This window comes from Lissotriton helveticus, chromosome 1_1 (genome assembly GCF_964261635.1).
Source record: "Lissotriton helveticus chromosome 1_1, aLisHel1.1, whole genome shotgun sequence".
Classification (NCBI taxonomy): domain Eukaryota; kingdom Metazoa; phylum Chordata; class Amphibia; order Caudata; family Salamandridae; genus Lissotriton; species Lissotriton helveticus.
Window position 1 is genome coordinate 914,030,548 of NC_136057.1, and position 12,719 is coordinate 914,043,266.

The 12,719-nt window shown below is 41.3% G+C and overlaps 1 protein-coding gene across 1 annotated transcript in view; it reads right to left on the reverse strand.

Annotated features, from left to right (window-relative positions):
* The window catches only part of HMGA2 (high mobility group AT-hook 2), a 294,508-nt gene that overhangs the window by 206,467 nt on the left and 75,322 nt on the right, over window positions 1–12,719 (reverse strand). The window lies entirely within an intron of this gene.

Genomic DNA, 12,719 nt, shown 5'->3' on the forward strand with positions numbered 1-12,719 from the left:
CTGTTCTCACCCCAATATAGATGTTTTCCAAGGTATCCACTTTCGCAGGCCCATGAACGATTTGCTCATTCAGTCCATCTTTCAAGTTTAATTCTATGACTTGTAGTTCTGCTTCTCCTATTATAAATATCAGGACAAGTCATCTCCGAATGAAAACACAAACACCTGGGATCAATGAGATTGTCACGCATTTAAAACTGGAAACCTAGAAGCTGTTTTCAGAGAAAACAGTTGTTATCATAGGATTTTTAAAGTACTGCTTTTTAAATAAATATTTCAAACTACTATCTTGAATCTTTTTAAAGGGACTAGTGCATCATCAGACAAAAAAGTGGCCAAAAACAGAACCATTGGAGGCTCAGTGTACGAGAGGCAGCCAGGTGAGAAGAACCCTCAAGGGCTGGAGAGTAGCAGCAAGAAGTAGCAAATTAAAGCGAGAGCAGGAAACTGGAGGAAGCGAACATTTTTGAAAGTATTAAAGAGGAGTGATGCTTGCATTGTTGCCAAGGCTGAGGATATGTGTGTCTTGTTAACCAAAGTTCAGTAGTTGTGCCCCACAAAAGCTGTCCATCCATATTTCACCCATCACCCAAGCACAAAAAAGCAGACGTCAAGCAATGTTGAAAAAAAGACAACAAAAAAAAAGAGCGCTACTGTGCAGGAAAATCTTAATTTTCCATTGTAGAGCTGTTTACCTCTGTCTTGATCGCCTGCCCTCAAGGAAGGACTTATGAAGTTGTGAACAACTTGGAATGACTCATTTATATGGACTACCCCCTCTTCCTCTTGACAGCTAACAGTCACTGTGAAAAGGGGAATGGTAGTGTCTTCCCGAGAAACACTGCTGTAGCTGTATAACAGACCGAGTTCTGCAAATACATTCACAAGTTCATCGTCATTGGCTCCTTACCAAAGGTAGCCACATAGATCATCAGATGTGGAATGCTACTAACCAGGTCTGTATCGTGATTGTGACAAAGTTAGTTTTACAGAACTCTGAACTTTCTTTTTTTCCAGCAAGCCCAATGCATTCTTCCTCACGTAACTCGCTATGATGGTCATGGTGAAACTACAGTATTCAAGATTCAAATTTCCACCCACTTCTTACCTGACCAGCAGATCTCTGGATGAAGGTGAATGGCCTAGCAGTGTACGGGTGAGTGTGGGTGAGTGGGTGTGAGTTGTACATGTAAACATGTATTGAGTTAGGTCAGGAAAGTGCTGCGGATCCCTTTGAATCCTTGTTTGCATTCAGTTCTACGCTGGCGGCTTAGATGTTCAAAGCACGGTTGAGAAATGATGTAGCTTATCTTTTTTCAACTTTAGTTTGTCAACCTTAAATGGATGAAGTGTTAACCATTGAGAAATCTGATCTTCGCCTGCTGTTGGAACATAGTTGGAAGTATCAAGTACAAATTAGTAGAATCACTTGTAAATGATATACTCTTCGTTGTTTGCTATTACTGCAACTGGTATATGTCAAATTAAAAAAGTCTAATTTATTTCATTTTCAAAATTTGCTACAAACAGTTTGAGCATTGCTGCAAATGTATCACATTGGTGGCACTAGTGCCAGTTAGGTCAGAATTTCTATATGTATGGCATTCTTTGTTTTTTTACTATACTTTGTTCCCAATCGATGAATCTGCATAAAAAAACTTTCTAAAAGAAAATGTTCACTCACTTTGGCTCCTTCATGAAAAGTTTTGTACTCGTCTGTCAAGCAGGGGCCACGAAAAAAGGGGGGACCCAAAACATTGATTTCCCAGGTTAATTCGTATAGGATACTTTGCGCTCCCATACAGCAAAACTAAAGCTTAATAGAATTGCACCAAATTTGGGAGAAAGTTAGAACTTTACTCCGGAAGCATGCTTTTCATTATTTGGTATAAATCTGTTCAGTAGTTGTCAAGAAATTTGTTTTTGAAGATGTGCTTGGGGTGGTCATGAAAGGGTTAATCTCCTAGAAACGTTAGTCATATCTGGACTGTTGGGTCCTGTGGCAGACCCACATGATGGAATTTTTTTTTAAAAGATTGGAATTCCACTGGCTGAGGGAAGCTATTCTCCTGTCGGAAAATGGGGTCTTGCAAATCCGCAACCATACTGCAGCAGCTTGCTGTCTGATAGACCAGCCTAAACATTTTAGAAAAGTGTAGCAGTGGCTGTTACAGGACTCAAGGACTCAGTGCCCATGTCCTGAAAAAACAAAAAAAATAGCATGTACGTTTGAAAGGTAGGGACACACAGGTCCCAGGAACTTTTGGGGCGACCTAGATCCCCCAACCCCCAGTGATTAAAATAAAGAAATTCAGGCTTCAGGTACTATGTTACCCTTGCAGGACCCTGCTAGCCCTCCTGGGAGGTTCCACAGTACTCCTGCAGGAGCCACTATAAAATCATCTTCCTCATAGTACCATGGCACTGTGCAAGCTTGTTGGGGAAGCTTCCAGAATGCCGCACTGTCATGGGCTGGACATTTTAGTGGCGGGTGCTACAGGTGTACCGCTGTACCAGAGTAAGAAGTTTAAATTAAACACAATAAAAAAATTTTAAAAGAAGAAGAAGAGGAGAATGCGGGGGCTGGTCACACACAACGGCCTGGTCTTGTAGCCATCCCTGAACTGCATAGGCCTTGCACAGTGGGAGCTGGCATGTGAGGGTTTGGCTGCTAGTTCAATTTTGAATATGATCAAAAAACTGGCCAAGGGCCAGGCCTTGCAGCAAAGTGAAATTCGTGTTGCTGTGCAGTAGAAGGCCCTTTGCAATAGGTGGCTGTTCTCTGTTCTGTTGCTATTGCTGTATTTGAGTGTTAATCTGGTACTAATGAGGTGAAATATCAGGCTCATACAAAAGAGTTTACATTTTTTTATCTTAATTGTAGATCCCTCATTAAGCACAAGGAGGATATCTTGGACCTCCTTTAGAACTCACAACCCGATGCAATTTTCCTCACGGAAACTTGGCTACACGAAGGATCGGGCCCGATATTGCAGTGGCCCTACCTCCTAATTACACAATTGTTAGAAAGGATCGTGAAGGAAAAACTGGTGGTGGCATCGCAATCATTTTCAAATGAGATTTGTGTAAATGGGAAAACCTATCCTGTGAGGGTTGTGAAGCCGGCATTTTTAGGCTCCACCTAACACCCCAGTTCAAGCTTTCGGGTTTATAGGTGTATCTTCCGCCCGGTCCCTCAGGACCACGGGCAGTGAGATTTCCAGAAATGATTGCTCCTTTTGCGCTTGACGCTGCCAATTTTTCTATTATGGGTGACCTTAATATTCATCTTAACGATCCACTCTGGTCGCCGATCTAGAAGCTTTGAATATGTTATGCTGCAATTCCGGTCCGACTCATAGGGCCGGCCATTTGCTGGATCCTATCTTCTCCAACCTGCCCAATATCTCTTGTCAAATGGCCCTCCTCTTACTCTGGTCTGACCACTTCCTGGTAAGTTTTAAGGTGGTGATTGATTTGAGGCTGAACAGTTCTCTTACCTCCGTACTCGACTCTAAGTACAGAGACTGGAAGAAATTAGATGTCGATTCTCTCAACCTCCATCTTGCAAGTAATATTCTGGTTATTTCTACCACAAGAATTTCGGATGCAGATACTATCCTCACTTGGATCACGACATCTGTGAATGCCTGCCTCCCAATATCTTTTAAGAAATGAAATAATCATCGTCCTCCTGCTCCTTGGTTTACAGAAAAGTTGAAAGTCTAAAAAACCAAATGCAAAGCCTTGGAAAGGTATTGTAGATAACATTATGCTCCTGAATCCAAGCAGAGCTATAAACGTGCCATAAGAGCATACAATGCTCAGTGTTAAGCTGCTCGTGCTGAACACGTGAACAATACTATTGTATCGGCACATAATAAATCTAAAGTATTGTTTAAAATAGTTAAGGAGCTCTCGGGAGCATCTTGTCAACCGACGCCCCGGTATTAGATTAAATACACTGTGACAATGTGGCAAAGTTCCTTATTGAGAAGGTTGAGAAGATTTATGCAGATTTATGTACAACTACAGGTAATGTCTAACAGCCATTAACTAACTCCCTGCCCTTGTTAGACTGTATCACGCCATACAGGACTCCTGATTCTGTGTCTAGTCACAGTATTGCTAATTGGCAGTCTTTAGACCCTTTGTCTTTTAATTCCATTCTAAACAATCTTAAATCAGTCTACCCTAATGACCCGCTCCCTGTCCACATTTTTCAAAAATTAGAACCCACCTCTTTGGGACTTATTAGGAAATTATTTAATGCGTCACTGAAAAAAACGAATGCAGACCCGGCTGAACCGTCAAACTTCGCCCGATCTCCTTGCTACCCGTTTTTTCTTAAATTTTAGAAAAACATGTGAATCAACAACTTTCCCAGTATGTGGAAACACATAAAATTCTTAAATGTGTCTCAATCAGGTTTAGAGCTGGGTACTCCACAGAGTCAACACTCCTAGGAGTTACGGAAACACTTTTGCTGCTTTTGGACATAGGGGAAATGATGGCACTCATTTTATTGGATTTGAGTGCCGCTTTTGATACGGTGTCCCACTTAGTTCTTTTAAATGTACGTCAGTCCATTGGTATAATTGCCCCAGCTCTTGATTGGATTAAAAATGTCCTCACTGGAAGAACCTTTCAAGTTTTTTCGCCGACTGCCAGCTCAAGACCTATACTTCTCCGTATGGAGTACTACAGGGGTTAATTCTTAGCCCATTGCGATTCAATCTCTATGTCAGCCCTCTAGCTATTATTGCAGAAGAAGCTGGGCTGTCTATCTTTTCTTATGCAGATGACACCCAGCTTCTTTTTTCTCTTTCTTCCAACGAACCCTCCACTGTGTCATCTCTACAGGTAGGGTTGCAAAAAGTAGCCAGCTGGATGCATACAAACTGGCCTAAGTTAAATGATGGAAAGACTGAGGTTCTGATCCTAGGGAAAAATAAAGATCTCTGGGGCCCACTACATTGGCCGCCAGAAATGGGCAAACTACCCCAACCGGTGCAAACTGCACGCAATTTAGGCGTGATGATCGACGATCAGCTGTCTATGAGACAGTAAGTAGTCAAGACTGCATCAACTTGCTTTACCATCTTAAAATGGCTCCGTAAAATACTCTGGATGTTGCCTGGTCCCACCCAAAAAACCGTGATCCAAGCCTTGATCATATCTAGGCTGGACTATGGTAACGTCCTGTATTAAGGAGCCAACAAGGAGACAGTTCGCAAATTACAAGTGGTTCAGAACTTGGCGGCTAGAATGCTTTCCCATGTGCCTAAATCATCGTCCATCTCAGGTGCACTCCGGTATCTTCACTGGCTTGGGATAGAGAACCGGACCAAATTTAAGGCCCTATGCTACATGCACAAAATCAAACAGGGCATAGCACCCCTGTATCTATGTTCCTTAGTCCAGTCTTATCTTCCTACACGTTCACTTCGCTCTTCATCGCAAGCCAAATTTCGAGTTCCAAGGTTCAAACTGTCACGTAAGGGTGGACGTTCCATTTCCTATCTGGCCCCTGTATTGTGGAACTCGCTATCTTCATCTCTTCGGCATTAAACCAGCCATAAGGTCTTTCATAAAGGCCTTAAAACATGGCTATTCAACCAGTAGATGTGGTTCTCTCTGTTGCATTTGGTCCTATGGCGCCGGGAAACCTCCGGGTAGCTGAGCGCCTTATAAATTTAATATAATAATAATAATAAAAAACCTTTGACCAGACAAACTGTGCAGCTTTACGCCACAAAGCTGCGGCATAACTATAGTTATGGTCCTGATGCGCTTTCCATGGAGAAGTCCTATTTTAATTTGCTAATCATTTTGTCGCTGTTTACGGTGTCCAGATGAAATGTGGCAATGACTTGGTTCATCCAGCAAAGTTTCAGCAGGTCATATTTTCTGCAAAAACCTCCAAGGGAATTTTAAGGGGAGGCAAATAAAAGTATTTTCCAAAGTACATTTTCACTCAGAATAGGTTCTTTTGTGGTTTAGTGAAATTCAGTTCAGTAGATATTCGCTACTAAAAGTAGTGGGAAGAGCTTGGAACGGTCTATACGCATATCTTTTTTTATACTTCTATTTTTGGCTTGGTCCAGACATATATAGTTTTTATACGTATATCGTTGGCTTTGACCGGGGATCCTGACCGGATCTGTGACCTGAGCAATCTTTGCCTGGCAGCTCTGAAAATGTTTTAAGCACTTGCCTTTACAAGATGGCAGGCACTGAAACCTGCATTCTGAAAATAATTGTCAGGAAGGTACAGTGGGGCTGAAGAAGCATCTCCTGACTCCAGTGAGGGTTTGTTTCAGGGTACTTGTTACAAGGTATGTACACACAGTCCTGATAACCAGCTTGCAATTGTGTTTTCTTTTTTAAATTATAATTGTAGTGATCCTGGAAAATAATGAATGACAAAGGAAATTCACATTCTAACTATACATGGTCAAAGACAGTGTGGGGTGAGTACTGTGGCCATGTCTCTGGTTCAGGGCCATCAGAGGTTAGGCACTATTCACAGAGCCCACTGTGCACAGCCTCGATAATTGACGGCGGTCCTGTTGGCACAGTGCTGGTGCAGGCCAAGTGCCTGACGCCTACTGCGCATGGCCAAATGTCATGCACAATGAGCCTGGTGGCATAGGCCTGGTGCAGAGCCTGGCTGCAGTCAAGGTCTTTCGCTCAGAGCCTGCTCCATTCGGATGAAGATTGTTCTCAGCAGGCTAGTAGAAAAGACTTATATGCATGGCTGGGCCACAGGTCCTTTCCCCAGGTATGGCTCCATGTCATCTTTGGCAGTGGACATGGAGGCACAGGGGATGGCGCAGGGGCCTGGAGCCACAGCCTGCTGCACATAAAACTGTGTGCAATGTTTTCATGGAATGAGAGTGGATGCAGGCACTTTTGATCATGCATATTGGGGTGGAGTTCAGGGTCTTGCCTTTTTTCATGCTCTGCAAGTAGCCTCAGTGTGGACATGCTCAATGCGCACAGCCTTCAGCGATACGTAGCATGGTTTGAGTGCAGGTCCTGCCCATTGGACAGGTGGTGCACCCAACCCGTTGTGGCCCCATGCCCCATTCCTACTGTCCGAAAATAGGTTGTTCCATATACATTGCTTAAGTAGTCCAGCAGATGGATGAAAGATAGAGTTGGCATGGTTTATCGATTTAATAGAGCAACAATGAGGCCTAGTTTCACAACCATTCCACTTTCAGGGAAGGGCTTAGTCATTTTTAAATTACTATGCCTAAAGTTTACGTTTTTATATCACCGCTTTCTTTTCGTGGTATAAAGTGCCACTGTTTGGGCGAACTATAGTGATGTCATTGAGTAGGTCAGCGAGGGATATTTGTCACCACGGATGTTATTTGTGAATTCATGTGTGGGGTGATTAGCACTGGAATGGAGGCACAACGTTATCTAAAACTAGTGATTTTCAGTGTGTCTTGAACTAGAACTAATAAACACAATGCTAGTCTGTGTTTTTCAGTGAAACATACATGTGTGTGTGTGTATGGGTGTAACAAAATCTGACATGAAATCCGGTTTTCACGCTCCATATATTGACGTGGAGAAAACTCTTCAAACTTAACTTCAGGCCATTTTGACAAGTGCATTATTAATATAAACCTAGTTTTCCTTCACTTGCACCAGTGTGTATATTTCAAAGAAGTCTTGCTCTGAGCATTTCATTTTAAAGTGGTGAGTGTTTTATGTACTACATTAAAAGTCAAGAAAGACTGGTAGCAATTGAAGCATTAAGTACCAAAGAGTTCATACTAACTGTTGTGTAACCTGGGAGGGTGTTTCAGGTGCTCTGTACAATATATCTAATATTTCTATATATGTTTATATTTATTTATTATTATAATTTTTTTCACAACACACGTTTTTCTAAGGATGCTGTATAATACATTATCTTTATCAGAGGAGTTAAAAGTCTATAGGTCATGAGTTTGCGAAGGAACTGTTGAGAGCACGTCTATTAGCAGGAGCTTCAAAGGATATTGAGAAACTTCTAACTACTGCGGTGGAGATTTTTTTTAGAGTGTGTGTAAGAATTTTATCAAATTTCTCACAACCGGATGTTCTGGTAGCTTTTCTAATTTAAAAATACTGGGTAGGTTTTAAAAAATGTTCTGTTCTTTTCTGGTTTCTATCTTAATCATGCTGGGCTGTGATTTTTGTTGTTGTTGCAATTAGAGCTCGTGTCGACTGCTTCCCAAGGAGCTTGCATTAAGAATTGTCTTAAACTCACTAAATGATACAACAAGATTATACGTGTCAGAAACAGAATTAGCTTTATTCGGCTGAAAGTCAGCCATAAAAGTGCACAAATACATTCAAGGATAAAATTAGTCAAAAGACCCACCTTACACATAAAACACAAATAAAATACCGAAAATCATGAGTAAAAATAGCAAATGTAAAAATTCAAAACACATGATTAATCAAAGTTCATAATGCTCCTAAAACGTGCTGCTGCCCGGTGAAAATGACTTACACAGTGGCAGATTTTATTTTAAGACAACTCTTGTAGAAAGCGGAAAGCCTGGAAAAATTTGCGAACATTTCTAGTCCTCATAAGAGGTAGTAAAAACATTTTTTGTACAAAATGTATAAGAGTCACAAAAAATGAGAAAATGAACCATTGATTGTTTGGACAGATTGTTGCAAGGACATATTTTGGAGTCAGGTTTATGCTGGTACCCCAGCAGAAAACAAAGAATATTTCACCGTACCAGATCTAAAGTGAAATAGTAGGGTGCACCCCTTGCTTCCACTAAGTTTCCACATATAACTCGTAGGTTTAAAGTTCCAAATAACTCCCAACATTTGGTTTCTGGGCTGTCACACTTAGGACCTGAATCTGATGCGGTTAGGAAGGCGTCCTAATGGCATTTGCTCCTTCCAAATCGGATCAGGAATGTGTCTTCCCCACCGAGGGCCCAATTATGATACGGTTAGGAACATATGCTCCCATTGAAGTCAATGGGAGTACAACCAAGTCGTATCGGGAAGCATCCGGATGCATCGTAATCCGTCGGTCGGACTCTCCCGGTCCGAGTGGGTGGGAAACCATTACCAAACCGATTCGGTCAGGAAGCTTTCCAACCCGCAACAAAATCGGGCCCCAAGTCTCTCCCCTTGTAATCTATAAAGCTTGTGCTTTCTTCCTTTCGAGAGCAGTGCATGAGACTTTATCAGAGAAATTATTTGTTAGGCTAATTCCTTCCAATTTCTTTTTTACATACGCCAACCAAGGGATGGAAAGGCCTTTATCACACGACAGTCAGAGATTATACTCCTTTGTGAGTGGGGCTTCTTCCATGCTCATAATAGATAGCCACAGAAGTGGGTGGCAAGTGCAAATTCAATCGCTTAAACAAGTTCGGTCCAACTCCTTATGGCAGATAAAATAAAATGGGGAGCAGATATGGGGACTATGAGGATTGTCTAAAGGGAAGAAAATAATTTTTGCCCAAGTGTCTTTCGCTCACCAAGTCCCCAAATTTTTGCCACTTAGGTTGAAATGGCTACACACTGGGCGGAATAGATTTGTAACAGTGGTGTGAGCGCCCTCTTGCCCAGCGGAGATGGTCACTGAGAAGCGAACCAATGGCTCTTGACAATTTTGCCCTAGTCTGTGTGATTTGGGCAGCCCATGAACCAGTGGAACTAAAAGTGACCCCCAGGTAAGACTGTAGTGGTGGTCAGTAAAGTGTTTGCAACCACTGTCACAGTTGAAAATCGTGCACTTTTGGTTTGACATTGTAAAGGATTTAGAAAGGTTAGTCGACAGGTCAAGGAATACATCAATGTTTTTCAGTTTGTAAGTAATTGTATTTCATCTATTTTTACTGCAATACAGAAGATTTAATCTTTGAGAAGAATTTAGGAGAGTTCAGCATAAGACAGATGTGGGTGTCATTTATATACTGAAGAATTAAAATGCCAGCATCTCCAAGGGGTTCAACATAGAGATAATAGAGGATGGGTTCGAAGATCAAACCCTGATGGGCACTGTGAATCTTACACAACTCTACTTGAATTTCTCCTCTATTCAACATTGTCTTTGCCTAAAACAATACCAACCCTGTGTCTAGGCCAGGGTGCCCACGATCTACATGAAGCTCACAACTCTATGAGAGATAGAATTCCTGTTATATGCAATGAACAACAAGCAGCTAGTCCAAACCTGCCTCAATGGCATGGACCTAGACAGATTTAAACCACCAACTTTCACACACCACCTAGTCACTTGGATTCACCACAGACACCAAATTCACCCTCCAGGAACACATTGCCATGTAACTAGAGACCACTTTGTTACAGCTCTCTGTACTAAAGAAAGTGAAGCCATCCTCCCTGAAAGACACTTCAGAACTGCTGCTCAAGTCCTCATTCTTGTATAAAGATGGTAGCAATGCCCTGCTCATGGCCTCCCTGACTTCACTCTGCCCCTTCACAACCCACCCCCTTTAAGGGCATGCAACACTCCATTTTGAAAGTACTCCCAGTCTCCCCTTTCTGACCTGCACCAGCTGCATCATTTGCAAAACCAACACAACCTCTACCCCTGCAAATCTTGCTGATAGGTTCACAATCTATGGTAGTTCTCAGCACACCCAGAACCAATACAGCATCAGGATGGAGTCAAAGAAGTGAAACAAAAGAACAAGAGCACGTCAACAGGCCTTCTCCATCTATGCACAGATAATCTAGAACAACATCCCTGTATCCATTAAGATTTCGTCAAACCTACTCCAATTTAGTAAAGAGACAAAAAGTTATCTCTTTAAAAAATAAAAACAGTATCTCACAAAGAATCCCTAAACTGTACAGATATCAAAGGTATGGGGTCATGTATCTGGGCTGTTGTAGCAGCTTAGGGTCCCAATAAATATGAAAGCAAGAACTGAGTTAAGACAGAGGGGTTACACTTAATTTGTTTGGTTTGGTTTGAGCTACAGTAAGTGGATTTCATGGAAACATTGATATCTGGTCTGGTTCAGGGCTGGTAGGCTTACCATAACTTTATAACAATTACTGCCAGTCATTTAGAAAGCCGCTTTTACATCTACCTTTGCGTAAGTGGCCAAAGAGTATCTGACATAGACCACAGAAGGAACCACGCTGTTTTCCCACTCAAGAACCAATTATTGAAGAGCAAGTTCAGCCACATATAGGCCCCTCCACACCTCTGTGAGAAACTGGGGCACTATAAAAGGAAATGTAAAAGAGGGTAAAAGTCTTTCAGATAGTGCATCAAAATCTGCTATAAACAGTGCGGATGCTCATTCCGAGTAAAGGAGCTCACACTAGCACCCTGCTTCTGTGTAAGGAACCTGCCCCTATGCTATCGGAAAGAAACATACAACTGTGTGCTTTAACAAAGTCTAAGCCAAAGGCATTGGGTGTTTCAGGCACGAAGTTAAGTAAAATTTATACTATCCAGTCTGATCATTAGGAAGAGTTTCATTGCGATTTTAATCCTCAAAACATGCTTGATATTGTGTAAAATAAAATAAAAAGAATTAATGAATTCTGCAATGGTTTGGTCAACCAGAAACTTGATTTCCTGTTCAACACTTGGCCTGTCACTGTTTATTGTCAGACATAGCATGAGACCATAAATTACAAAAGCACATAAACAGCAGACCAAGGTCGAGCACAATGGTTCCGTAAGTTCTTGATATCGGGTGGTGCAACCGCTTCCTACACCCGCTGTTTAGGGATGTGAAAGTTACTAATGAAGAAGCCAAAGTGGAAGGTGCACTCAAAATGAAGTCAATAGAACCAGAGATGTAAAGTGGATATTTCTTCTTTATTCAAATTGTTAATTTTCAATAAGCATAGGCACAGCCAACGCGTTTCGTTCCCATTAGTGCCGTGGGAACTTCATCAGGGCATAAATAAGGAAAACACGTAATGAAAATTAGAAGTAAAACTTTCCGGACGGAACTTCTGGAATATGTAGTCCTTAGTCAAAGGATTCTAGGAAGAATCCTATATCTATCAAAAGTCCTGGCTCCCCGGATATTCCAAGTTGAGATGTGGCTTCATAAGTGCCCGAAGAACAGATAGTATAAAAAATGAATAATTAATTTGTAGTATATAGAGAAGGATTTCTTAAAATCTGGAATGAACTATTGCGAACTTTAGAATAAGTAAGGCAGGTATAGCTCATGGGTTTCAATATCCTAATTAGTCTCACTTATGATAAGGCGATAGTATGTAAAGTTTTCCTTATTTATGCCCTGATGAAGTTCCCACGGCACTAATGGGAACGAAACGCGTTGGCTGTGCCTATGCTTATTGAAAATTAACAATTTGAATAAAGAAGAAATATCCACTTTACATCTCTGGTTCTATTGACTTCATTTTGAGTGCACTTTCCACTTTGGCTTCTTCAATAGCATGAAACCAGAAGGGAATTAAGTTGTTGATAAACATTTCAATTTCCTGAAATCAATAAAAAATTATACAACTGGGTACGTTATTTATTGGGTGCAATAAATAATACCTATTACAAGTTTATGGTCTATAACATGCAGATTTTGGTGTTCAATGCACCGAAATCCAAATGATACTGTAAGGACTGTTTTCCCCTGTTAAATTTCGGCAAGATTGAACTGCTGAAATTCAACGAAGAATTAGTTATTTAACCCATCCAATAAATATTGGATGTGTTCAATACCTTC